Raw genomic sequence first — 26,683 nt, 5'->3', positions numbered from 1 at the left:
ATGTTGTTACTTGCTTATGTTTCTATGCTATTAATCCCATTTGGAATTAATTGCCTAATGGATCAATAATACTTTACCATATCCACTTTCTTGTTTTTATCAAATCTACTAAATAGTTAAGATGTAAAGCTTGATAATTTTCTCTGGTTACAATAAAGCCAACTTACATGGTTATGAGAAATCTTGCTTAAATCAGCTTTTTAAAACCTTCTGCGCAGGTATGAATTTGTATAGTATTAGTAATCACACATTTAGTTCAGGAAAGTGATCTGTGAGCTCAGCCATAGGTAGACATAAATCAAATGCATGAGGCCAGCAGCCATGCTTAGAAATATCAATACTAGGAGTGCGTGGAGAGCCTACTTCAAGAGGAGTGCAGCCATCCCCGCTGGGACTTCATAACCCATCAAAGTGCGTGTGACTGAAGCGCCATAAAATATGTCTCCATGACAACCATTAATTTTGGGGGTTTTGTTTTATAATTTATTTATTGCTTTAATAATGTAATTGCCCTTGTCTTAGCATATCTGGATATTTTTTCCCTGTTATGCTAAAAGCCAATATGTTGAGGGCATAGTTGGTGCTCACCACTGAAGAGAGATTTTTTTTTTTGATTCCTATTCATATTAATCCAAAAACTCAACATTTAAGTGTAGGAAAATGAGCCTCAACAGTCAGGACTGGCACACATGGTGGTGCAGGTTGTAGACTGTATGACTTGTACAATTGTACACAGCAACTCTGCTGCAGTCTTCAATAGAAACTTGAACTTGAATCTTGCACACTGCAGAAATAAATTGAAGAAAAGAGGTACGTAAAGGAATCTGATAACATTCTGGGATTTCATCATTTACATATAAGCAAAACTGATTATTTATTTATAATTTTTTAAATATTTATTTGTCCGGCACCATGGCTCACTAGACTAATCTTCCGCCTGCGGCACCTGCACACTGAGTTCTAGTCCCGGTTGGGGCACCGGATTCTGTCCTGGTTGTCCCTCTTCCAGGCCAGCTCTCTGCTGTGGCCAGGGAGTACAGTGGAGGATGGCCCAAGTGTTTGGGCCCTGCACCCCATGGGAGACCAGGAGAAGCACCTGGCTCCTGCCATCGGATCAGTGCGGTGCACCGGCCACAGCGCACCGGCTGCTGCGGCCATTGGAGGGTGAACCAACGGCAAAGGAAGACCTATCTCTCTGTCTCTCTCTCTTTCACTGTCCACCCTGCCTGTTAAAAAATAAAAAAATAAAAAATTTATTTTATTTATTTGAAATGGCCACAATGGCCGGAGCTGGGCTGATATGAAGCCAGGAGCCAGGAGCTTCTTCCAGGTTTCCCACATGGATGCAGGGGCCCAAGGACTTAGGCGATCTTCCACTGCTTTCCCAGGCCATAGCACAGAGCTGGATCAGAAGTGGAGCTGCTGGGACTCAAATTGGCACCTGTATGGGATGCCAGCACTGCAGGCCAGGGCTTTAACCCATTGCACCACAGCACCAGCCCCAAAATTGACCGTTATTACATAGGCTGAAGTTCCACACTTTACTATGGAATACATTATTTTGTGGTTGAGAAAAGAATTCAGTGAAATAAAATGACTAAAAACAAGCAAAAGTCATTGTAATTCTTTTCCATTAAAAAAAATCCAGAAAAGTCTCTGACACAGTGGTCAAGATGCCTCATGGGACACCATATTAGAGTGCCCGGGTTTGAGTTCCAGCTCTGTTCCTGATTCTATTTCCTGCTAATATCCACCCTGGAAGGCAGCAGGTGATCGTCCAAGTACGTGGGTCCCTGCCACTCGTATGGGAGACCCAGGAGGAGTTCAGGCCTGGCTTGGGCCCACTCTGGCTTTTGGGGGTGTTTGGGAAGTGAACCAGTGGATGAGATCTCTTCTCTCTGTTTCTCTATCTCTGTGTGAGCGTGTGTGTCTGCCTTTCAAGTAAATACATTTTTTAAAATAGGAAAAATCCATTTTGTCATATAAGGAAAAAAGAGGGAGGACTGAAACGAGCTCTTGGTAACCACTCATGAGTCACCGCTTTGCTCAGTCTCTGCTTTCTGAACACAGTCCTTTCTTCACTCACTTCAAATGCAGAATGTCTGTGGCTGGCAAGTTGGAGTCGGCAGCAACATTTCCCTGAGACGCATTTTCATGTATTTGCTGTCAGTAGAGACTGAACTAGTGAAATTCTTCCAACCCTCAACACGAAAGGCACAGCTGCAAACACCCTTTCTCTGACAAAATAATGCCAGACACTAAGAAGAAAATCATTCCAGCACAGAGCATAATCCATGAGTAAAATCAACATTGAACTGTGTCTCGTCTTCCGGTGGGAAACAGTGAACTCCATACCTGCCTTTTGTTCCTGCAGGATGTAAATTGCTCCTGAATAATCAACACTGCTCATTTTCTTAGAAATTGTCTCCTTAGATCTCTTTTTGCTTGAGCACACGGATAAACACCTGAAAATGATTCGTATTTGTAAGATTTTCTGTTGAGCTCTTAAAGGTTTAAGAGAGACATGATGAGACTATTGCATTTATTTAAGCATTAGGTGGATAATTTTCTCCTGCTAATTAGAACATATCAGGGGCTGGTGTTGTGGCACAGTGGGTGAAGTCGCTGCCTGCAATGCTGGCATCCCATATGGGTGGTGGCTCCTGTCCCAGCTGCTCTACTTCTGATCCAGCTCCCTACTAATGTGCCTGGGAAAGCAACAGAAGATGTGCTTGGGCCCCTGCACCCATGTGGAAGATCCAGATGGAGTACCAGCCATTGCAGCCATTTGGTGAGTGAACCAGTGGATGCAAGAGCTCTTTTTCTCTCTCTTCTTCTCTCTATAACTCTGCTTTTCAAATAAATAAAATAAATATTAAAAAAAAACACATCAAATCCATGGGAATTTTCTTTTTGTACTCCCTAAAACTTGACATAGTCACCTGGCTTGTCACATATCTATATAATTGTGTGTGTGTGTGTGTGTGTGTGTATCTATCCCCTCCTCTAGTCAGCTGTATGAATAGAGGTAGTAGAGAAGCCAGAGCAGGAGAATGGATTTTCTCTCCATAGGGTGAGCTGGGGCATCCCTTTAATTGGCTCTAAAAGACTAAACAGCTTTGCAGTTAAAATACAGGGAGAAAAAAAAAAGATCTGACATTTGAAGGAAGCAACCTGGAGGCCAGGATCAGCCTGGTTGTACCACAGACTCCACAGCATGTTTCAAAAGAGTTCAGGACTGGAGTTGCAGGGATTTTGCCCACTCCAACTTAAGCATTAGAGAGCAAAGTACCTGATTACATCTGCGTGAGTATGCCTCCAAAAGCTTACTTGGTGAGGTTATTTCATGTTTTGCTTGGTTAAAACTTAGCTTGCATAATCTCTTTTCCTTCCTTCCTTCCTTCCTTCCTTCCTTCCTTCCTTCCTTCCTTCCTTCCTTCCTTCCTTCCTTCTCTCTCTCTCTCTCTCTCTCTTTCTTTCTCTCTCTCTCTCTCTCTCTTTCTTTCTTTTTTAGAGATTTATTTATTTATTTGAAAGGCAGAGTTACAGAGAGGCAGAGGCAGAGGCGGTGGTTCACTCCCCAGATGGCTGTTAACAGCCGGAGCTGCACTGATCCGAAGCCAGTAGCCAGGAGCTTCTTCTGGGTCGCCTATGCAGGTGCAGGGGCCCAAGGACTTGGGCCATATTCTACTGTTTTCCCAGGCCATAGCAGAGAGCTGGATCGGAAGTGGAGCAGCTGGGACCTGAACCAGCACCCATATGGAATGCCAGCACTGCAGCTATGTCACAGGGCCAGCTCCGTAATCTTTTTTCAAAGTCATAGGTACAAGGGTATGAGTTGTATCTCAAGCAAATCAGGATTTAGGTCTTCAATTAAATTAAAAACTAAATGCTTTCTTTCTGGAAGCAGGAATCGCTAACTGCAGGAAAAGTTTGAAGAAAAAACAAAATCTGAGTAGTAAACTTTGAAATATGAATTTTATAAAGTGAGTACATTATTGTAATGTGTTATAAGGTATTTCATTCATGGTTTAATTGTGGTAAAAAGTAAGAAAATGTGTAATTAAATATCTAGGTTTTTAGCACATTGCTCATAATTCAAATCTTAGCATACTTAATTGGTAATCTGACTATGAGATTTCTTATTTTAAACTAATAAAGAGGAAAATGCATTTAACAAAAAGGACACTGAATATGAGGGTCCCTGGAAAGGGACATGGAAAAAAAAAAACAAAAGTTAATTTTCTTGCAAATATTTTGGAAACATGATAAAGGCACAAACGTAAAACATTCAGTAGGTACTGAATGTGCTGCTGTCAGTGGGGCACCTGCATTAGAATCCCTCAGAGGGCTCGCTAAAATGTAGAGCCTTGGACTCTGCTCCAAATTAAAATTAAAATTAAAAACTGGGTACAGGAGAGCTCTGAGATCCTGTTTTGACTCGTAAGAAAACTAAAGATGAGGACCACTGCACCAGGGTTTCTTGTGGGTAGACACTAGGTGTCCATTTTCAAATCTTCGGGACCAAACATGGTCCCTGGTCCAGAGCAGATGTTCAATAAATATTGACTTAAGCAACTTATATAGAAGAGATGATCTTGCTCGTGTTACTCATAGCTTAAGTCCAAGCATCTCCCTCAGGAAAGTATTCATCTTCAAAGGGTACTTCACAAGTTCCTGGGAAAATAGAATTAAAAGATAAGTTTATTTTGGTGCAAAGTATCTTGAAGTCTCTGCGAAGGGTTTTCATTATATACATTTTCCACAAACTTTTTGAAGTACCCTGGTAGGTTCTACAGCTACCAGGGGAAATAAGTACAGATGAAAAAAACAAAAGGAGGAAAGCACAGGGCGTGGGCTGGCCAGCTTGAAATACATTCTAAACGCATTCGATGTGATCATGTAATGGGTGATATAAACACGTCACCTCAATTAATGTGCTATAAATGTGTCTGCTCAATTAATTAGCGTTTGAAGCTTTGCTGCTCAGAGGCACCATTTAAGAAATAACAATCAATCAACACAGTCCCAATATCTCAGTTGGTAAAACCTTTGCATCTTATGCATAAGTACAATAATTTTCAATATAAAAATTAGCACCTTTAAAACTGCAATGGAAAAATCCTAGACTGAATGTGCCAAAGTAGTGGGTTTGAAGAGATGGCTAAAAAGGCCATCATAACTATTCAATTAGCAGGTTGTGAGAGCAGCTGGGCTGGATAGAATTGGTGGTGGGGTTGGCACTGATGAGAACGGAAGTTAGACCAGCATCCAAAGACGCGCTAAAAAATAGGTCTGACTGACTGAAGGAAGAAAATGAGGAATGCTTATAAATGGCATTTAATCCCTGCGTGTTGAAAAACAATCTGACTCAAATTATCTCCCATCTAGAACAGTAAATGTTTGCTTAAGTTTTTTATTGATTATAACTTAAGGCCTTTCCTATTTATTCATCTGCTGATCAGTTTTCAAGTAAATTTATAACACATTTCTCCACACTAGGGTTTTTTTTCAACAGATTAAAATGAAGAAAGCATAGCTCTGATATCATCAGAATCAATTGTTTTGGTGATAGGTAACATGAATTATTGAAAAATAAGAAGTCCTATCTATTTAAGTGAATTTTTAATGAAAGGATCACATACCCCAAATTCATTTTTTCAAAAAAAATGAAAGGAGTCTTTCCCAAAAGGTCATCTGTGGCTAAGCTGTGTACCTCTTGGAAGTAATTTCTCTTAGAAGTACTGTTATATGAAGTACTTCAGAAAATTCATGGAAAATGGAAAAGCTAGGTTTATTTTGGTGCAAAAAATTTTGGAAACCATGCATACTTTTTTCACAATATGCATTTATTTATTTGAGAGACAGAGTAAGACAGAAAGAGCAAGAACTCCCATCTGCTGCTCATTCCTCAAATATCCACAACAGCCAGGGCTTGGGCAGGCCAAAGCTAGGAACCAGGAATTCAACCCGGGTCTCCCGCATGGGTAGCAGGAACCAAAAATTACTTGAGCCCTCATCTCTGCCTCCCATGGTCTTAATCGGCTGAAGTCAGGAGCTGCAGGCAGGTGTGGCTCTCAGGCATCCAATATGGGACTGGAGCATCCTACTCAGTGTCTTAACCACTGGGCTAACATCAGCCCCTCCCATGAACTTTTTGAAGATTCCTATACTTAGGGACCTCAACATTTTTTTGCACTCAGATTAAGCTTATCTTCTAATTCCATTTTCCAGGGACTTTTTGACGTTCCCTAGTATCACGCATAGCCTGTGTTATCTGTTAGATCAGTTTTCTAGGCTGGTCCATGAAATTACACCAGGGTTACTCTGAACTCCCAAATCCCTAGAGTTCTGAGCCTTTCTGAGCCTCCAAGGCTTGAAGCTCAGCTTCAGGCCCTCCTCGGCCAGTGGACTCCCTTTATGTGTGTGTTGGGATGAGCTTTAGTCACCGTGGTAGGTCCTGTTGCTCCCTGCTGGAGGGAAAGTTAAAATATGGAAACTTCAGAAACTAATTTCTATAAAAAGTTCTGCAAGGTAGAAATGGTAGAATATGGGGTTTGGCATTGTCGTGTCTTCATCTTACAGAATGTCAATGAACAAATAACCTGAGGTTTTGTTGATGTTTCAAACAAAGCAAATGAAAGGTAAAAAGGGAATCTGTCGCACAATGGCTGTTAGTAAAATGGTGCCGGTCTCCCTAAGCCCAGCCTGGCTTACTAGAAATCAGGTGACCGAATGGCCCAATCACCAGCGTCAGCTCCACCCCCACCCTAACGGGATTTGCCGCTCCCACTTCCTTACCTCTGCAAAACTATAAAGACCTGTTCTCCTAGTACAGGCTGTTCTCTTCTGTGCACGGGCAGCGTGCCTGTTGCGTTTCCCCCACCTGACAGTGAACCTTTTCCCTTACTCCGATGTTTGGTGTGTTTTGTGGTGGCCTTTCCTTACCATAGCTACTTGGTAACCTCTGACAGGTGGCTCTGCTAACACTCCTAGCCAATGATTCATGAACCCCTAGTGTAAACAAGGGAGACTGGAAGAAGAGGCCAGGTAGCAAGGGGCGGGGTTGAGGTGGGGCTCATCCTAATTAATTGGAACTAATACTATTAGAAAATAAAGACCTAAGCACATTGCTTTTTTTGAAAATACGGCAAAGATAGATATAGTGGGGTTTTTCACTTCCTGCTGCTTGTTAGCATTCCGCAGTAATAATACAGTAAAGTTTGCTTTGGTTCATCCTTCAAATGCTCCTTTTGCTGCCCTTATCCTGTGTTGCTAGGTTTCAGTTGAGTGATACTATCATTTAAAAGTCTGGGCAACGACAATGATTTGGAATCTCCTTTGTCACACAACTCTCTGGAAGCCACAGTTCTTTTCTCTACACTTGTCAGGATGACTTGAGTAGCCCACATTTTATAATCTTGTACAATGCATTAAGCTCAAAATCATGTGGGAGATTCATATCAGATTCTCCTTTTAAGTCCTAATTAGCATTAGAAATACATTAGCATCTATCAGTTTTTAATGTACTTTTTTATATATTTAAATAATTTAAAAATTGTTTTGGGGATGGGCATCTGGCCTAGCTGAGGGGATGCTGGTCCAGGTGCCTGCATCCTCTATGAGAGTGCCTAGCTCACCCTGGGCTCCTGATTCCAGCTTCCTGCTCATGCAGACATTGGGAAGCTATGGTGAGGCTTCAAGGACTTTGGTTCCTGCCACTCACATGGTAGACCTAGACTTAGTTCTAGGTTTGAGGCTCTCAGATTCAGCCAGGCCAGCCCCGGTTCTTGTAGGCATTTAGGGAGTGAACCAGTGAGAGTTCTCTCTCTTTCGAAAAGTTGCTGTACTTGAATGGAGAGAAGGGAGAGATGGAGAGATCTTCCATCCGCTGGTTCACTCCCCAGATGCCCACAACACCCAGGACTGAGCAAGGTCAAAGCCAGCAGCTAAAAACTCCATCCAGGTCACCTACATGGTGGCAGGAACCCAAGTACTTGGGCCATTATGTGCTGCCTCCTAGGTTCATTAGCAGAGAGCTGGGTTGAAAGTGGAACAGCCAGGGGCTGGTGGTGTAGCAGAGCAGTTAAAACCTCTGTCTGCAGTGCCAGCATCCCATATGGTTTCCAGTTCCAGTCCCAGCTGCACCACTTCTGATCCAGCTCTCTGCTATGGCCTGGAAAAGCAATGGAATATGGCTCAAGTCCTTGGGCCCCTGTACCTACATGGGAGACCCAGAAGATGCTCCTGGATCCTGGCTTCAGATCAGTGCAGCTCCAGCCGTTGTGGCCATCTGGGGAGTGAACCAGTGCCTCTGTCTCTGCCTCTTTGTACCTCTGCCTTCAAATAAATAAATACATCTCGGAAAGGGAGAGGAGGGGGAGAGGGAGGGGGAGGGGGAGGGGGAGGGAGGGAGGAAGGGAGGGAGGGAGGGAGGGAGGGAGGGAGGGAGGAAGGAAGGAAGGAAGGAAGGAAGGAAGGAAGGAAGGAAGGAAGGAAGGAAGGAAGGAAGAAAAACAGCCAGGGCTGGAACCCACACTCCTTATATGGTGTTACAAGCAGTGTCACAACCTGCTGCACCACAATATCAGCCCCTGAAGCATTTTTTTTTTAAAGATTTATTTAAATCTTAAAAAAGGGAGAAGGAGAGACAGAGAGAAAGGTATTCCATCTGCTGGTTCACTCCCAAAATGATCTCAACGGCTAAAGCTGGGCCAATCCGAAGGCAGGAGCTGGGAGCTTCTTCGGGGTCTCTCATGTAGGTGCAGGGGCCCAGGCATTTGGGCCATTTACTGCTGCTTTCCCAGGCTATTAGCAGGGAGATGGATCAGAAGTGGAACAGCCAGGATTTGAACCAGTGCCCATAAGAGATGCTGGTACTGCAGGCGGAGGCTTAATCTGCTACACAATACTAGCCCCCAAATCCCATTCTTATACTATCTGTCTTCCTCACTCTAAGTTCATCACAAAGCTTGCACATATATAGTGTAAGTTTGGGATCACTTTTAAGCTGACGTTACCCATGCTTGTTAATAAGGCTATCTCATTGTTTACACATTGACACTTAATCTTTTATCATCAGTCATTACTGAGCATTCTTTGAAATGTGAGGCTGGTGAGCCACTCGTTGGTGAGACACCTTAGCGACACCAGCCCTGCGAACCCTGCTTCAGAGCATGTGGGGGATAGGTAGGCCATGTATGCAACTGCTCAGTGAGGAAATGCCCTTTATGACACATCTGACAGAGGGTCACATTGTCCAGACTTGATCGGCCAGAAATTCACTGCTGCTCAGCTGTTAGCCTGCTGGGTCTGTGGACTGCACCGAAAGCTGCCCTGCAGAGCCCTTCCCCCTGGGTTTTAGTTTATGCTCTAGTACAGGGGTGGAGAACTCTTTCTCTGCCCGGGGCCATTTGGATATGTATATCATTTGTGGGCCAGACAAAATCATCAACTTAAAAATTAGCCTGCCATGGATGTGTTGAATTTCAAGTCCCACCTGCCATTGTCTTGGCAGGGCCAAGACTAAATGGTTTTGCGGGCTACACGTGGCCCTTGGGCTGGAAGTCCCCACTGTTGCTCTAGGACAACTCTGAAGACAGCTTTGATTCTTGCATGTAAAGCATTCTGTTGAGGGAGCTGTTCCTTCCACCAGAGGTCAGGCCTTGTCATACACGTTGCCCAAGTCTTTACCCTGGCTTGATCTAACCCCAGGGGAAGGTAGAGAGACCCTCAGTTCCCTTGGTCTGAACACCACTGTTAAGGTAGCCCAAGATCACTCTATTAACTATCTCTTGGTCTAGTGCCTATCTATCTATCCAGCTACCTACCTAAGCAAGTTGCCTCATGGAGGCTCCTATAGAAACTGGACTATTACTGTTATTGAGCTTCTGCTGTGGCCAAGGCCTATGGTTCATAGACAAAATATAGAATACCTAGTTAAATCTGAGTTTCAGATAAACAGTAAATACTTTTGTAGTGTAAGTATTTCCCAAATACTACATGAACAGACTTGTACCAAAAAAATGTTTATCTCAAATGTAGCTATCTTGTATTTTTGTGTGCCAAATACAGCACTCCTCTTAAGATATTATCTCATCCTTATAATAGTGTGACAAAACAGGTATAATTATACCCTCAATGTATAGGTGAATAATCTGACGCCAGCAGAGTCCCCTGTGGGAGTGGGGGATTCAAACTTTGGCTGTCTGAAACCACGATGCTGAACTCCGGCCATGGGATACAAAAAATGGTTACACCGAAGATATGCAGATGCCAGGGACTCTCAGAGATCATCCGAATTAGAGCCTGCTGGAGGAGCCCAGGCATTGGCTTGCTTGGAAAGAGCTCTTCCATGAGGCCAGGGTCCAGGTACTCTCTCCTGCCGCTCCCAAGTGTTTGCACATGAAGTGCTAGTAAGCCAGTGTTGCATTTGGGAAATGCAGGTTTTTTTTTTTTTTAACATAAAAACAGCATTACACATTTTATCTGCTAAATTGCTAGACAGGCTCTATTTTGGTAACATTTTTCAAATCCTAATTCTGGCACATAAAAATTTTGTTCTGATATTGGGCAAAATATGGATTTCCAAAGCCAGTTTTCAATATTTTCATTTCTGTGGAATAATTATTGGCTATTGGTTTCGTCTAGGGCCACATAGATTTTGGGGAACTTGATATAAGCAAACCATGGAATCTTCCTCTGGGAGAAAAAACGCCTGACACGTGACCATCTGCAATTTTGCACACTGTCTTAGGGGCTTAGCAACCAATTAGAGGTTTAAAATTCCATGGATTGTAGATTCAGAAATGATTCCTAGAGAACTTTTAACTTTTTTTCAAAATTTACTGAAAGCATTGTTAAATATTATTAATGCTTATATATTAGTTCTTTAAACTTTGAAGAAGATAGTTTTTTCTTTGAAAAAGGAATTTTTGGAAAAAATAGCTATTCCCATGGCCTACTGGTGAAAGCATCAACCTAAAAAAATTTAACTGTGGTAGAATACAAGTAACATAAATTTATCATAGTTCTTTTTAAGTATACAGTTCAGTAGTGTTACACACATTCACATTTTGTGACTTTATCTTGCAAAACTAAAACTCTATCCCCATTAAACAACTCTCCATTGTCTCTATCCCCAGCAACCACAGCCACCATTCTACTTTTTATGGGAATGAACTTCACTCCTCCAGGCACCTCATTTAAGTGCAGTCACACAGTGTTCATCTTTGTGACTGGCTTACAGCACTCACCACATCCTCTGTTCACCACATCGTAGCATGCATCAGGATAATCTTCATCTTTAATGCTCAAAAATATTCTATGTATATGCTATATTTTTTACCCATTCATTTGTCAATGGAAACTTCGGTTGCTCCCACAATTTGCCTGTGGTGACTAGTGCTGCTACAAGTGTGAGTGGAGAACGTGCATTTATGCAAACCTGCAGCGTCTATAAAGTCAGTGCAGGTTGGTGAATGACGGGACACACACAGATTGTAAGAGAGAGGATAATAGAGCTATGGTTAAATGAGGGGTTAAACTCTTCAGTAGGTATTGTGTATAGAAAACAAATTAAAAATGTATGTATTATGACAGAATTTAGAGAGATTTAGAGTTATATTGGAATATTTCTCTGTTCCATGTGGAAAATGCAACATGAACTCAAGCTCTTAAAAGAAAAAATGGTCTAGCAGTGCCAGCATCCTGGCTGCACTGATACTAACCTGGATCCCTGGTGTGGGTCCAGAAAGAGAAAAATAAAGATAGGCTTGATGTATCTCAGTGTTTCAGAAAGCGAGAATGATTGGGGACAAGCATTCGACCTAGTAGTTAGGACGCTACCTGGGATACACGCATCCCATATTGTAGTGCCTGAATTCAGGACTCAACTCTGCTCCCAATTCCTTTCCTGGAAGGCAGCAGATAATGGCTCACATGCTTACATCACTGCCACCCACGTGGGAGACATGTATTGGGTTCCTAGCCCCTGCCTGGGCTTGGGCCAGCCCTGGCTATTGCTGGTATTTGGAGAGTAAACTAGCAAATGAGAGCTCTGTCCATCCGTCTGTCCCTCTTTTTGTGTTTTTCAACAGATAAGATTAAAAATTAAAATTAATATAATTATGGCAAGATTCGTCGGAAGGAAGGAAGGGAGGAGGGAGGGAGGAAGGGGGGAGGGAGGGAGGGAGGAAGGGAGGGAGGGAGGAGGCAGGCAGAGGAGTGGCTCGCAGTTCTTTGCCGAGATGCCCGCCTGGCCTGTCAGGTGAATTCTCCTCATTAAACTTCACTAGCTTGCTTATTACTACTCCCTGTCTCGCATCTGAAACTCTTGTCTTGTATGAAGACAGGGACCTCTGACTCAGCTATCCCTGGTAACACTAGGAAAAAACTGACAACTTGTATAAAATTGGGTTTATATTTTGAAAATTGCATAAATAATATAAATAAAAAGCAGTGTGTGTTGCATATACATGTCCACATTTGGTGACTTTTCTCTCTCTTTTTTTTGATATGGGTATTTTCTGTTATTTGTTTTTGTTTGTGATAATTTCGAACTATTGGTTCCAATAATTGGATATTATTTAACAAAAAAAAAAAAAAAAGAAAAGAAAAGAAATGTGAAGGAGTAAAAGAGCAAGCCTAAAGGCAGCCATGGTGAACCTGTATCATTTGAGCATCCAAAAAAAAAGAAAAAGAAAAAAAAAAAAAAAATATATATATATATACTTATGGCTAATTGAAATAAGTTACATCTGTGAAAATCCACAAGTCAATGATATTCATAAAAACATACATATATTAGGCCGGCGCCGTGGCTCAATAGGCTAATCCTCCACCTTGCGGCGCCGGCACACCGGGTTCTAGTCCCGGTTGGGGCGCCGGATTCTGTCCCGGTTGCCCCTCTTCCAGGCCAGCTCTCTGCTATGGCCAGGGAGTGCAGTGGAGGATGGCCCAGGTGCTTGGGCCCTGCACCCCATGGGAGACCAGGAAAAAGCACCTGGCTCCTGGCTCCTGCCAGGATCAGCGCGGTGCGCCGGCTGCAGCGGCGGCCATTGGAGGGTGAACCAGCGGCAAAGGAAGACCTTTCTCTCTCTGTCTCTCTCTCTCACTGTCCACTCTGCCTGTCAAAAAAAAAAACAAAAAAAAAACAAAAAAAAAAAACATACATATATCATGGGGCCGGTGCTATAGTGCATCAGGTTAAGCCATGAACTGCAGCGTCGGCATCCCATATGGTCACTGGTTTGAGTCCCTGCTGCTCCAGTTGAGATCCAGCTCCCTGCTAATGCGCCTGGGAAAGCAGCAGATGGCCCAAGTGCTTGGAACCCTGCACCCATGTGGGAGACTTGGAAGAAGCTCCAAACTCCTAGCTGCTGCTTGACCCAGACCCGGCTTTTGCAGCCATTTGGGGAGTGAATCAGCAGATGGAAGATCTCTGTCTCTCCTTCTCTTGCTCTGTAAATCTGCTTTCAAATAAATAAATCTGTAAAACACACATGTATTGTATAAAAAAGGAAGATATGATGTTAAATAAGGGTGAATGCAACAGAATAGCTTAATTTTCTGAAAATTTTTTTTAATAAATAAAGGGGAAAGGGACAGGCATTTGATGTAGCAGTTGAAGTTGCTGCTTGAGGTGCCCACATCCCATTTTACAGTGCCTGGTTCCAGTCCTGGCTCCTCTGCTTCCAATCCAACTCTGGCTCATGTGTATCCTGGGAGGCAGCAATGGATACACTTGTGTCCCTGCCAACATCATGGGAGACTGTGTTGAGTTCTACCTGGGGAGTGAACTAGCAGATGGAAGACCTCTCTCTGTCTCTCTCTCTGCCTCTGCCTCTCTGTAGCTCTTTCAAATAAATAAATCTTAAAAAAAAAGTGCATAGAAAATTTTTATTATGCAAAAAGTATGTATAATTTCAAAAAACCTTTGCATCAAAATAAAATTATCTTTTAATTCTATCTTTCCATGAACACTAAACATTTTTTAAATAATTACTTTTCTTTATTTAGAAGGCAGACACACATTCACAGGAATAGAGATAAAGACACAGACACAGATATAGGGACAGACCAAAAGAGACTGGGCATCTGTTGGTTTACTCCCCAACTGCCAACAATAGCCAAGACCTGTGCCAGGTTGAAGCCAAGAGCCGGGAAGTCAGTTCAGATCTGCCACAGGCCAACTATTTGAGATGTCACCTGCCGCCTCCCAGGGTGTGCATTAGTGGGAAGCTGCAGTTAGAAGCAGAGCTGGGACTTAAACCACCATTCCCATTTGGGAGGCAGGCCTTCCAAGGGACATCTTGGCTACTGAGCCAAATATCTGTCCCAAACGAAAATTGTGAAGTCCTCTCATACTTTGCAATAGCTATGAACGAAGGCAGGCTGGAGAGTCAAGATGGTGGAATAGGGAGGAAGCTTACTGCTCTAGTCTAGGGGAAGATAGTTTAAAAAAAAAAAAGTGGCGAGATCACAGTCTCAGGGAAGAGTTAGGGAGAAAATGGCAGAGGAAACTCCATGCAAATTAGAGGGACACAGTGGACTACATGGAGGGTGTGGACGTGCACATCTCAGGACACCAGCAGCTGAGAGGCAGTGGAATGAGGTGAAAGCGGACTGTGGCAGCCCTGCCACTGGCGATAAAGCTGCAGGAAGAGCTTGATGGGAGTCCAGCTTAGAGCCCTGTGGGGGACAGTATACCTTCCAACCTAGAGGGAAAAAAAGAAAACCTACCTGGCACTAGTGCTCTGTAACCAGCCGAGAGAGGGCGGGTGCCATTTTGGACACAGGCAACAGCTGTGACAGCTTGTGTCCACATGGCCAGCAACCAGCTGAGAGGAGATGCTTGAGTCTGGCTTCGAGAATTGACAGGAGCTGGGAGCTACTGACTGTGGGAGCCTTGTACACAGTGAGGCTAGCGCTCAGGCATTGGTCTCCTTTACGGAGAGGAGGTGAGTGTGAGACCACGTCAAGAGAGTTGAAGAAACTTCCCCGCAGATTTAAAAAAAAATAGATTTACAATGCTCAAGTTGGGTGCCACCTTAGGCACTCCCCTCACCCTGGAGCACTGAACAGAGCTCCCTGACCACACCCAGCACACACCTCTGGGTATTCACTGAACGACCAGACACTCCATTAAGCAATAAGGGCATAGTTCAAAGATAAAAGCCATCATGGGGGGGGGGGGCAAGTATCAGCACAAATGCCTATTAATAAATGCAGCAACTCAAGAAACAAGAATAAGGAAGACAATATGATGCCCGCAAAAGAACACAACACTTCAATACTAGACTGTGAAGATGAAGAGATTGATGAAATGCCAGAAATAGAATTCAAAAAATTGAATGTAGGGATTACTTAGAAGTAATCAGAAGCAAATTCATGAACTAAAGAAATCCACATATGACATGAGTGAAAATTTTTCCCACAAAATTGAGATTTTAGAGAGAAATCAAAAAGAAGTATTACAAATGAAAAACTCAATAGAACAAATAAATATATGGTGGAAAGCCTTAACAGCAGACTCAGTGAAGCAGAAGAAAGAATATCCAAAATAGAAGACAAATCTCTGGTCGTTTTAGTCAGATCAAAAAAAAAATTAGAAAACTAAACAACAGTGTCAGAGATTTATGGGAAGTTATCAAACTACCTAACATACAGGTTTTAGGAGTTTCTGAAGGCATGGAAAGAGAGAAAGTATTAGAAGCCCTTTTTTGTGAAATAATTCCAGAAAACTTCCCTAATTTGGAGAAAGCGGCATACAAGTACAGGAGTCACATAGAACTCCTAAAAGACATGACCAGAAAAGATCTTCACCACAACCCATTGTTGTCAAACTCTCCACAGTAAAACACAAAGAAAAGATTCTAAAATGTACATGAGAGAAATGCCAGATAACTTTCAGAGGATCTCCAATTAGACTCACAGCTGACTTCTTGTCAGAAACCCTACAGGCTAGGAGAGAATGGAGAGATATATTCCACGTCTTAAGAGAAAAAAACTGTCAACCCAAGAATACTGTACCTTGCAAAGCTCTCATTTATGAATGAAAGTGAAATAAAGACCTTCCATAACAAACAGAAATTGAAAGAATTTGTCACCATTCATCTAGCCTTACAAAAGATGCTTAAGGATGTGCTACACACAGAAACATGGTCACCACTATGAAAGAAAGTGAAGGCAGAAAATCTTCCAGTAAAAATACAAAGGGAATCCAAAATAAACAACAGGAATATTTATGGAAAAATGAAAGGGCCAAGTCAATACTTATCAATAGTCACCTGGAATGTAAATGACCTCAACTCTCCAGTTAAAAGATACAGACTGGCTGATGGATTAAAAACCAAAATCCATCTATTTGCTACAAGAAACATACCTCACCAACAAAGATACACGCAGACTGAAAGTAAAAGGATGGAAAAAGATATTCCATGCTAAAAAAAAAAAAAAAAAAAAAAAAAAGCTGTTGTGGTCATCCTAATATCAGATGAAATAGACTTTAACATAAAAACTGTTAAAAGAGACAAAGAAGGGTACCACATAATGATTAAGGGATCGATTCAATAGGAAGATGTGACTATTATAAATGTATATGCACCTAATTACAGGGCACCGGGATATTTAAAAGAAGTGTTAATAGATCTAAATATCTATATTTTTAAGGATTTATTAATTTATTTGAAATTCAGAGTTATAAGACAAAGGGAGAGACAAAGAGGGAGAGAGATCTTCCATTCATTGGTTCACTCCCCAGATGGCCGCAACAACCAGGGCTGGGCCAGGCTGAAGCAGGAGTTTCTTCCAGGTCTCCCACATGGGTGCAGGGGCCCAAGCACTTGGGCTACCTTCCACTGCTTTCCCAGGCCATTAACAGGGAGCTGAATGGGAAGTGGAGCAGCTGGGGCATGAAACCAACCACACACACACACACAAATCTATACATGGATGTTTGGGGCAACTTCATCTATAATTGCCAAAATTTGGAAGGAAATGGGATGTCCTTCAGGAGGTGAGTGGATAAATAAACTGTGGAAACCCTACAATGCAGTATTATTCAGTGCTAAAAAGAAATGAGCCAACAAGACCTAAAAATACATGAAGGAAATTTAAATACATATCACTAACTGAAAGAAGCCAAACTGCAAAGGCTAGATACTATATGACTCCAGCTCATGCCATTCTGGAAAAGACAAGACTTTGTGAAGACAAGACAGTGAAAAGATTAGTCAGGGCATTAGGTGGGAAGGAGGGATGAGTAGGCAAACAGGAATTTTCAGTGAATGAAACTACTAAATAGGGTTTTATAATTTATTTCAATTTTTTTATTTATTTCATGTATTTGAAAGAGGGGAGGGGAGGGGAGGGGAGGGGAGGGGAGGGGAGGGGAGGGGAGGGGAGGGGAGGGGAGAGGAGAGGAGAGGAGAGGAGAGGAGAGGAGAGGAGAGGAGAGGAGAGGAGAGGAGAGGAGAGGAGAGGAGAGGAGAGGAGAGAGGAGAGGTCTCCCATCCACTGGTTCACTCCCCAAATGCCCACAACAGCTGGGGTTGGGGCTGGGCCAGGCTGAAACCAGCAGCTTGGAGCTCAGTCTGGGTCTTTCACCTGGGTGTTAAGGACCCAAGAACTTGAGTCATCACTTGCTACCTCCCAGGTATACATCAGAAAGCTGGATCAGAAGTGGAGCCAGGGCCTGAACTTAGGTACCCTGATATGGGATGTAGGCATCCAAAGTAGTATCAACTGCTGTACCAAACGCCCACACTTGGTATTATAATTGTACCTCAATCTATCACTATAAATTTGTCCAAACCTATGGAATGTACAATGCCAAAAGTGAACCCCAATGTAAGCCATGGACTTTGGGTGATCAAGATGCTTCACCATGGGTTCACCATTTGGAACAAAAGTAGCACCCTGGTGAAGGATGTTGGCGTAGGTGCATTGTGCATGTGTTGGGTCAGGTGAAATATGGGAAATCTCTGTACTATATTCAGTTTTGCTGTGAATATAAAACTGTTCTAAAAAAGAATAGCTGTTACAAAGGAGGGGAAGGGCCTAGTCTGATGACCAGCAATTTAGCTTTAAATCACCTTCAAAGGTACCAAGTACAGCCTGGGTGCTTTCTAGCAGTTAAGATGCCTATACCCTTGGCCGGCGCCGTGGCTCACTAGGCTAATCCTCCGCCTTGCGGCGCTGGCACACCAGGTTCTAGTCCCGGTTGGGGCGCTGGATTCTGTCCCATTTGCCCCTCTTCCAGGCCAGCTCTCTGCTATGGCCAGGGAGTGCAGTGGAGGATGGCCCAAGTGCTTGGGCCCTGCACCCCATGGGAGACCAGGAGAAGCACCTGGGTCCTGCCATCAGATCAGCACAGTGCGCCGGCGCGCGGCGGCCATTGGAGGGTGAACCAACGGCAAAGGAAGACCTTTCTCTCTGTCTCTCTCTCTCACTGTCCACTCTGCCTGTCCAAAAAAAAAAAAAAAAAAAATGCCTATACCCTTTAAGGGAATGCACAGGTTTGAGTCCCAGCTCTGGGGCTGCATCCTACTTCCCTGTTAACGTGCACCCTGGGAGGCAGCAGTGATGGCTCAAGTTGGGTCCCTGCCACCCAACTATGGGGAAACTATATTGAGTTCCTGGCTCCTGGCTTCAGTATCAGCCAGGAGCTGTTGTGGGCATTTGGAGAGTGAGCTACTGGATAGGTGTGCTCACTTGCTCTTGTTCTCTCTTTTTCTCAGATCAAGAACAAAATAAAACAAACAACATGAGTATAAGTCAATTAAATTGCCAACCAGGCTCTGAGCACTCTTTACGTTTGGTTCTGGGAAAGTACAGTGATTAACATTAGTACAACCTTGGGACCGGCGCCGTGGCTCACTTGGTTAATCCTCTGCCTGCAGCGCCGATATCCCATATGGGTGCCAGGTTCTAGTCCCGGTTGCTCCTCTTCCAGTCCAGCTCTCTGCTGTGGCCTGGGAAGGCAGTGGAGGATGGCCCAAGTGCTTGAGCCCCCCTGCACCCGCATTGGAGACCAGGAAGAAGCACCTGGCTCCTGGCTTTGCATTGGTGCAGCGCCGGCTGTAGCGGCCATTTTGGGAGTGAACCAACAGAAGGAAGACCTTTCTCTCTGTCTCTCTCTCGCTGTCTATAACTCTACCTGTCAAAATAAAAAGAAAGAAAGAAAGAAAGAAAGAAAGAAAGAAGGTATATGAAACAAGTATATCAAACTCAACTTACAGTGTTGCTATTTTTAAGTATGTGTTATTATCACTGCTGTTTAAAGCATTTGAAATGCTCTGAATAATTCCACTTATTACATTTGTAATTAAATGTTCAATCAGTGAAGGGATTTTAATTAATTAAGTTTAGAATTAATGTTGAGATGCTCAAGGACTGATTTTCCGAGGTTTGTTTATTAGCTATGTATACTCAGAGCATTTGTTACACTACCCTGTCTCTATGCTTAACAGCCCCTGAGACTCCCAAAACAGTACAGATCAAAACTCTGAAAATGCATGCATGCCCAGAACAATACAGCCAACTTTGAGAAATTTATGTTAAGAAAATCTTTGAACTATAAGCTCAGGTGCAGCTACAAGGACACTGATCTTTGCAAGACCAAGTGTAGCAAAAGCACAAACAGTTTGCATGTTCACAAATGAGCCTCTGGGGCAGCTGTGTGGTGCAGTGGTCAAGACGCTGCTTGGGATGCCCGCATCCCATATCAGAGTGCCTGGGTTTGAGTCCATGATCCAGAATCCATTCCAGAATCCTGCTGTGTATACCCTAGGAGGCAGTTCCTGGTGGTTCTGTTAGACCCTCTGAATGAGGATGCTAACACATCAAGAGGCACACTCCAAAGACTCAGAGTCCAGACCGGCTGATGCAAAAGCAAGAGGATTTATTCGGCGTCTGCGCAGATGGGCCTCCTGAACTCGGAAGTCCAGAGAGCGCCCTCAGCACAGAGCCACACGGTTTATATACCCGCAGTGACCAATCCGTGAGCTGATCATGTGAAAGGCATGCGCCTTCTGTCCAATCAGTGAGCTGATCATGTGAAAGGCATGCGCCTTCTGTCCAATCCGTGAGCTGATCATGTGAAAGGCATGCGTCCTCTATCCAATCAGCGAGCTGATCATGTGAAAGGCATGCGTCCTCTATCCAATCAGCGAGCTGATCATGTGAAATGCATGCGTCCTCTATCCAATCAGCAAGCTGATCATGCGAAAGGCATGCACCTCATCGCCACTTTGTTGTTTACTTCTTCAGCAGTTCCTTTCCCTGTCAGCGTCATCTTGTTCACCCTGAGGGGGACCACGTCTCGCTCCTTTCGTTCCCCTGGAGGGAGAGCAGAGTCCCGCTTCCCACACCGTTATCTGAGTATTAGGAGGCATACAAAATGGGTTAGGTCTTAGCACAGCCAGGCACAAGTGTCTCAGCTAGCTAAGCATAGGGTCCCTTATTTTTATAGCTGCACCTAATTTTAGCTCTGGGGGAAAAAGTTTAGGGCTATAATTTTTAAACTTTAATTTTATTTGGGGCAAAGGTGACTTCTTGTTTTTAATAGCGTTAGCTTAAGTCACTCCATCTTGGTTTGATTTTAAGGTTCTTCAGTTCAAGTACCTGGGTCTTTGTCACCCATATGGGAAACTTGGATTAAGTTCCAGGCTCCTGGCTTCAGCCTGACCCAGCCCTGGGAGTTATAGACATTTGAGGGATTGAACCAAAGGATGGAATATCTCTGTTTTCCCCATCCCCCTCTGCATTTCAAATAAATACATTTGTTAAATGAGACATTTTATATGGACAAAAATTCAAAACTTTACAACCTGTTCTGTTGGAGAGGCTCAAGAGTTAGTCTTCTCAGTTGCCCAAACACTTGAAAAACCAGTTTCAGGAATTCCCCACTGCCTGCTGCCCCCTACCCCCACCCCCATCCCTAGCCTTCCTAAAACATAAAAAGGCCTGGCCCTGGGGGTTGGCCTTCTGCCACGTGTTCCGTCAGTGTGCACATGGGCAGTCGGTCACCCAGCTCTACGCATTTATTTTCTCTGAATAAATTTGGTCTGGCTGTAATTTTTTTTTTTTTTTTTTTTTTTTTTTTTTTTTTTTTGACAGGCAGAGTTAGACTGTGAGAGAGAAACAGAGAGAAAGGTCTTCCTTTTCCGTTGGTTCACCCCCCAAATGGCTGCTATGGCCAGCACGATGTGCTGATCCTAAGCCAGGAGCCGGGTGCTTCCTCCTGGTCTCCCATGGGGGTGCAGGGCCCAAGCACCTGGGCCATCCTCCACTGCCTTCCTGGGCCGCAGCAGAGAGCTGGCCTGGAAGAGGGGCAACCGGGACAGAATCCGGTGCCCCAACTGGGACTAGAACCCGGGGTGCCAGCGCCACAGGTGGAGGATTAGCCTAGTGAGCCACGGGCACCGGCCCAGTCTTGCTGTAAATTTGTAAAAATAAAAATAAAAAGTTAGTCTTGAGGCCGGCATTGTGGCTTAACAGGGAAAGTTGCCGCCTGCCCTGCTAGGATCCCATATGGGTGCTGGTTCGAGTGCTGGCTGCCCTGCCTCCCTTCCAGCTTCCTGCCAATGTACCGGGGAAAGTAGTAGAAGATGGCCCAAGTCCTTGGGCCCTTGCACTCCCATGGGAGACCTGGAAGAAGATCCTGGCTCCTGGCTTCGTATCTGTGTGGCTCCAGCCATTGTGGCCATCTGGGGAGTGAACCAGCAGATAGAAGACTTTCTCCCCCCCCCCCCCCGACTCTCTCTGTAACTCTGCCTTTCAAATAAATAAATCTTTAAAAAAAAAAAAAAAGAGGAAATAAGAATGGACACTTGTACTTACTTTTATTTGCATAAGAAAACATTGGAAGGATACACAAGAAACTAATAAAAGGGGTGACTTACAAGGAACAGAGGATGGGATACAGGCAATGTTCTCAGGGTTTACAGGGTAGGTGTTGTGGTGCAGTAGTTGACATTGCTTGGGACATCGTGGTTTGCATGACTCCCTTGAGTCCTGACTACTCTGCTTCTGATCCAGGTTCCTGCTAATGCACAAAGACTTTGGTCCCTGCCACCCATGTGGGAAACCTGGATGGAGTTCCAGTTTCCTTGCTTTGGTCTATCCCAATCCCAGCTGTTAAAGGTATTTGGGGAGTAAACCAGCAGATGGAAGATCTCTCTCTCTCTCTCTCTCTGCTTCTGTCTCTATGTCCCTCTGCCTCTCTCCCTTGCAAATAAATAAAAATTAAAAACTTTTTTAAAAAGTCTCTTAGTGTTTACCTTTGTATTTTTTATTTTCACCCATATGAACGTTTCTATTATTCAAAAAATTAAATTGAGAGTAGAACTGTTGGGGCTGGTGCTGTGGCATAGTAGGCTAAGCCTCTGCATGCAGTGCCAGCATCCAATATGGGTGCTGATTCTATTCTCAGCTGCTCCACTTTCAATCCAGCTTCCTGCTGATGGCCTGGGAAAACAGTAGAAGGTGGCCCAAGACACAAGATTTATTCCTATTGTCTCCTTTTTTCTTTTTTTTAAACTTTTATTTAATAAATATAAATTTCCAAAGTACAACTTTTGGATTATTGTGGCTTTTTCCCCCATAACCTCCCTCCCACCCGCAACCATCCCATCTCCTACTCCCTCTCCCATCCCATTCTTCATCAAGATTCATTTTCAATTATCTTTATATACGGAAGCTCTACTTAGTATTTACTAAGTAAAGATTTCAATAGCTTGCACCCACACAGACACACAAAGTATAGTACTGTATAGTACTGTTTTAGTAGTAGTTTTACTGTTCTATTGTCTCTTCATTTCTTATTTCATTTCATTTTTTTAAAGATTTTTATATGTTTATTTGAGAGGTAGAGTTACAGACGGGGTGGGGGCTTCACCCCCCAGATGGCCGCAATGGCCGGAGCTACAACTATCTGAAGGCAGGAGCCAGGAGCTTCTTCCAGGTCTCCCACGTGGATGCAGGGGCCCAAGCATTTAGGCCATCTGCTGCTTTCCCAGGCCATTAGCAGAGAGCTGGATCAGAAGTGGAGCATCCAGGAGAGAAACCGGCACCTATATGGTACTGGCCCCAAATGAAATAAATCTTAAAAAAAAAAAAGAATATAACTATTAAACTGTTAAATAAATCTTTTGCCTGGTGACAAAATACAAGATAGTGATTAAAAGTGACACACTGTATATGTTTAGATATGTAGAGACATGTTCAAAAGATATAAAAGGTAAGAAAAGTAGGTTATGAGGAAATATTGTAGAATCCTATCATTGGAGTTCTATTTATTTCTTTAGTGTAATTTCCTAAAAGTAGAGTAACTCAGTGACATGTCCTTTTGTCAGTCTAGAGAGGTCTTCAAAAAAATTCAAAGGAAGTGCCTACTATGAAATCTCGATGCATCATTTTCAAAATTCTTGGCACCATAATAAACTTGTCTTTTAAGTCCATCTTTTTGTGAGCTTTCTGAAGCCCTGTGATATTTGTGGAGGTCCTGACCTCCAGTACCTCATAGTGAGATTGTCTTTGGAGGGCTGGGCTCTGAGGAGGAATGAAGTTGGCAGGAATGTGTTCGGGGGGATGTTCACTGTGAGTGGTGGCCACAAGAAGGGGACATTTGGATACAGAGCGGCACAAAGAGAGGTCTCGTGCAGACACGTGGAGATGACGGTCATCTACAAGTCAAGGAGAAGGGTCTCAGGAACAAACAACCCTGGCTTCACCTAGATCTTGGACGTCCAGCCTCCAGAGTCCCGAGAAAATACAGCTCTGTGGTTTAAGCCCCTCTGCCTGCGGTGCTGTTACGGCAGCCCTGGCCACCTAACATGCTCCCAACTCAGTGTCAAAATTTCCCGCAGCTTGCGCCCATCGGTAATAGATGGGAATACCTGCTTCATACCCTCCCCCAGGTAAGTCGAAACACACTTCTTTACTTTGTCCTTATCTTCAAAGGTTGCATTGCTGTTGTGACTCAGTGTCGTTCTGCTGCCCTGTGCAGTGAATGGACAATTCCTAGATGAATGAAACTGAGCTGGGAGGCGGTGACCAAGGTGTGTATGGAGTCCCTGGGAGGAGGAAGAGACTGTCATGCTGCCCACAGCTGCGTAGTCAGTGCTGCTTCCTTTATGTGTGACAGCCGTGGACTGAGCAGACCCCTGCCTCGCCTCCTCTCCAGCCTCTAGGCCCCACTCTCACTGCTGTTTTTCCACTTCAACACCAGCTTGCGCCAAGACCACACGTAGGCAAGTATTAAGAATTTCAATCCCAGAACTAATCAGAAAAAAAAAAAATCTCCACCACTCATACAACCACAGGGCTGAGCACCACATTGTAAAAACAATTCTCCTATGGAAAACCAAAGCCAAACAAAACCAACACACACCAGTCTTAAAGTTCAGGGATACTTTGGATTCTGAGGTTTTTTTTTTTTTTTTCTCCTTTTGTATTGCAACATCTTTATATCTGAACCATCTAGAGACAAACCTACCAGGATTTACAAGTGAGAACTTGCTGGCTAATTTAATTAGGGCAAGGTTAATTCATTGAGAATGCCACAAAGTGTTAAGAGGGAAGCCAGGAACTGCTAACAGGAAATGGGATTCTGTTACCAACAGGGAGAAAGGAAGCTGCATTTGAAACAGAATATATCCAGGAGGCTGAGAGGGAAACTTCACCCAGCAGGTGTGTACCAGGGTACCAAGGACAGCAGTCCTGAGCAGTCAGCCCTAAGGTTCTTCATACAGGCCTGCATTCGCTTATTCAATCTTTTGGAACCATTCTATGACACACAAGAACCTTACTTCTGGTGGATTCCGCCACTTCCTGCCCCCACGTGTCATTCTTACAAACTAAAAGCACACTGAAGCCAGATACCCAACAATTCAGAGCATTAGAACCCTCCAGGCTCATCAGCGCTGAACACATAATTTAAACCATGGTGGAGCTTTTCACGCAACACAACTGTAAGCCAGTGTCATCCTGTTACTTACTTCCACTTGTTCACTTTCTTCAGCGGGTTTTGGTGTAGGAAACCTGTTTCTCACCCGGGGTCATTCCCAGTAGTTTGTCATGGTAGGTTCACTTCCTCTTCCTTTTCTTGCATGCACTCACCTAAGATGCTAGATTGTGCTTCCCTAGATTTTGATATACCAGAAACATAACCTATAAAGGTACTTCATGGGTGCGCCCACCAAAGTTAAATTTTTTTAATGCTAATGAAATGCCTTCAGCCCAGGAATCTACACCAATAATGTGTCTAGCGGTATTTGAGGGTATCTGAGTAAAACTGTTACCTTGCTGCTTGCCGCTGGACATAGCTGATTCACCGGAGATGAGAGCTGGTGTGAGGAAAGGGTTTATTCCAGGAAGCCTGCATCTTGGAGAAAGAGTGACCTTGGGAACCAAAATGTATTCGTTCCACCCAACAAGCCAGCCAAAGGGTTTTTAAAAGGAAAGGGTAGCTGCAGGTGGAGGGTAGAAAAAAGGAATGAGTCTAGTCAATTGATAATGAAGCAGATTTTCAGGCTTTGCTCTGAGATGGGCTATCTGGGGAAATCCAGGGTGTCCGCCAGGTGGAGGGCTGTTGATAACGAGCTCAGCTGTTTGTAGCTGATGGTTGCATACTTGCTTCTTAGCTTGGTGTGGCGCCTGCCATTCCAAGTCTTCTCCTTTTAGTAGGCTCCTGGAATTCCCATGCCAACGTTATTATTCACAAGGTTAGTCACAGGTAGTTCACAATGTCAGAGGTTGGTTTTTGTTAGTTAAAATATGAAAGGAAGGGAAGGGAAGATGCCTTCATTATGGTTACATCATGGAAGCCCCAGCACCTTTCCTCTTTGTTGAAAGCCCACACCTGGCTCTGGCTCTCGACTCCAGCTTCCTGCTCATGTGTACTCAGGAAGGTCGCAGCGATGGCTCAAGTAAGTGGGTTCCTGCGGCCCAAAAGGGAGACCTAGAGTGAGTTCCCAGCTCCTCCAGCCCTGGCTGTTGGGAGCCTTTGGGGAGTGAGCCTGTACTTGGGAGCTCTCACTCCCCGCCTTCTTTCTCTCTGTCACTCTGCCTCTCAAATAAAAATAAAAATGAAAACAAAAAGCCTGTCTAAGAGGCCGTGCCAGTTGGGAACTCCAGAAATCTGCAGCCGGGCCAGCAGTTGTGTTTTTATCATAGAGAAACATTCCTACTGCCCCTTGATACTGTCTTCCTGCCACTTACACATGACACCGCCCAAATTTCCAGTGTCTGGTTAATGGTTATCTTGACATCTGGCAATAAGTCCCTGATGTTCGAATCCATTCTTTCTTTCTTTTTTTTTTTAATAAATGCTACATTTATTACCCAACTTAAGTTTTTTTTTATTTTTATTTTTTTTATTTTTTGACAGGCAGAGTGGACAGTGAGAGAGAGAGACAGAGAGAAAGGTCTTCCTTTGCCATTGGTTCACCCTCCAATGGCCGCCGCGGCCGGCACGCTGCGGCCAGCGCACCGCGCTGATCCGATGGCAGGAGCCAGGAGCCAGGTGCTTTTCCTGGTCTCCCATGGGGTGCAGGGCCCAAGCACCTGGGCCATCCTCCACTGCACTCCCTGGCCATAGCAGAGAGCTGGCCTGGAAGAGGGGCAACCAGGACAGAATCCGGCGCCCCGACCGGGACTAGAACCCAGTGTGCCGGCACCG

General features: G+C 44.0%; 1 long non-coding RNA gene across 6 annotated transcripts; it reads right to left on the bottom strand.

Annotated features, from left to right (window-relative positions):
* Positions 1–493: 493 nt before the first annotated feature.
* Positions 494–25,615, bottom strand: LOC149127385 (uncharacterized). Of its 6 annotated transcripts, XR_016231521.1 has the most exons (5): positions 25,305–25,615; positions 25,002–25,145; positions 4,475–4,677; positions 2,356–2,465; positions 494–784 (listed from the first exon to the last, which is right to left on the bottom strand). It is a non-coding gene; the product is annotated as an uncharacterized LOC149127385 (long non-coding RNA). The 6 variants fall into 6 exon arrangements; XR_016231520.1 differs by lacking the exon at positions 25,002–25,145 and having other exon boundaries at positions 2,360–2,465; positions 25,305–25,594; XR_016231516.1 differs by lacking the exon at positions 25,002–25,145 and having other exon boundaries at positions 495–784; positions 25,305–25,589.
* Positions 25,616–26,683: the final 1,068 nt, after the last annotated feature.

The sequence above is a fragment of the Oryctolagus cuniculus genome, chromosome 3 (genome assembly GCF_051225735.1).
Source record: "Oryctolagus cuniculus isolate XC-2025 breed Fujian yellow rabbit chromosome 3, ASM5122573v1, whole genome shotgun sequence".
Taxonomy (NCBI): Eukaryota; Metazoa; Chordata; class Mammalia; order Lagomorpha; family Leporidae; genus Oryctolagus; species Oryctolagus cuniculus.
Note: the sequence above shows the minus strand (reverse complement) of the source record. Positions and strands in the feature narration are given on the sequence as shown.